This window comes from Myotis davidii, unplaced genomic scaffold (assembly GCF_000327345.1).
Source record: "Myotis davidii unplaced genomic scaffold, ASM32734v1 scaffold281, whole genome shotgun sequence".
Classification (NCBI taxonomy): domain Eukaryota; kingdom Metazoa; phylum Chordata; class Mammalia; order Chiroptera; family Vespertilionidae; genus Myotis; species Myotis davidii.
In genome coordinates this window covers 8,676,807-8,678,482 of record NW_006293784.1, presented here as the reverse complement: position 1 = coordinate 8,678,482, position 1,676 = coordinate 8,676,807, and the positions used below count along the sequence as shown (strand labels likewise).

General features: G+C 53.3%; 1 protein-coding gene across 1 annotated transcript in view; it reads right to left on the bottom strand.

Moving 5' to 3' along the window:
* The window catches only part of LOC102757825 (DNA dC->dU-editing enzyme APOBEC-3C-like), a gene marked incomplete at its 3' end in the record, with an annotated part of 26,842 nt that overhangs the window by 1,315 nt on the left and 23,851 nt on the right, over positions 1 to 1,676 (bottom strand). The window lies entirely within an intron of this gene.

Below are 1,676 nucleotides of genomic sequence, written 5' to 3'. Positions count from 1 at the left end.
AGACCTTAGTGTTTGGCTGCAGGGCGGGGGCTTGCTCTGTGTATGCTGAGGCTGCCGTGCTCGCTCAGGTGTACCTGGCATTTCAGGATGGTCAGGCAGTGACATCCAGGGCTAAACCTTAGGACAATGTTGTTGTAATTTTACATATGTGGCATTTTACATATTATCATTTCCCCACATCCTTCCCTGGCTTAGCTCCTGCCTCTGATGACAGCATCATGGGGCACATACCTCGTTTTCAAAAACCCCGGTGCCCATGTCAAAGGGCAAGCTCTCCTGTGTTCTTTTCACTTGGTAGCAGAGGTAGCAGCCATTGCGACCTCCATGGTTAGGGTAGTTTGTAAAGTGAAAGTAGAAATACTCAGGACTAAACCTTCTCACTGGGTTCCTGAGGCAGGAGAGAAAAGAGAAAATGCAGGGTTCCCTTGAGTTTCTCCCATCTGGTGGCCTGGGCGCCCTGCCTCCCAGCAACCCCTTCCCTTCAGCATTTCCTACTGTCTCCAGGCAAGAAGCTGGGGGAGAGCAGGAGGGCAGGGGCTGCAGGAACAGCTGAGACTCTTGTCCTCTCCCTTAAAGTCTGGCTCTGCTGCTTCCAACAACACACGCCCAACCCCCAACCCCAATCATTTGAATACAGAAATGAGTAATAAAACTGCCTCCATACCCAAACATTAGATTTTCATATTAAGGTGCAATTCATGATTGACCTTTCACCTATGCATGTTTATTAGTATTATTTAATGTCAGGCTAACTACACCTAAATTCACAGGCTCTGGCTACTGTTCTAAGAGCTCCTTGTGTCTGAACTCCTCTATTCCTCCCCAAATCCAGGGGCCTCACCCCATTTTACAGAGGAGGAAATGGGGCACAGAGAGGGGAGTAGCCTGCCCAAGTCACAGGGCTGCTAAGTGACCGAGCCGGTCCCTTGCCCAGGCAAACCATGTCCAGCCCTTGCATGACGTCAGCTGGCAGCGGTGGCCCTATTGGCTGAGAGGCTCTTTTCTCCCTCATTATAAACAGCATTTCCCCCACCGGTGGGTGCACTATAAACGCGAGGGCAGGGATGCCCCTAGGGATAGTCTGACTTTCCTCTTCTGCTCACAGTGCGGGCACCTTGGGAAAGAGGATTTCCCTTCCTGCTCAGCGAACTCCTCCCACTCTGAGTGGATAACAGGGTCAGTAGCACAGAAAGTTGATCCAAGTGCTTCAAACCAAAAGCCCCCAGTGCTCCACTCATCCTTTAGTGCAATTCTAATGGCCAAGAGGGCACAGGAAAGGCCACAGAGCAGCAGCCCCACGGGCCGGGAGGGGACAGCCAGCCCCACAACTGTCAGACTGTGAGGAGGACCAAGTGGACAACAGGCCTGGACGAGGGGCAGGAGGGGCCATTCAGAAGCCATTGTGGAGACATCCCCAGAAGAGGGCAAAGCCCCCACTGGAGTGGGACCTGCAGAGAAGGTGCCCAGAGTGGGAGAGAAGCCAGACTAGACCAGGGGGAGGACAAGGCTGAGGACAGAGACACCTCAGGGCCCCCAAGTACAAAGGGCTACAGAGAAGGCCAGAGTGGGGGCAGTACCTGGGCCAGGGCACCGGAGTGAAGTGTTGTCTCTTCCTTGTCCTTGGTCCCTGGTGCTGGTGCTTCATTTCTGTTCACAGGCCCAGGTTTTAGGAAAGT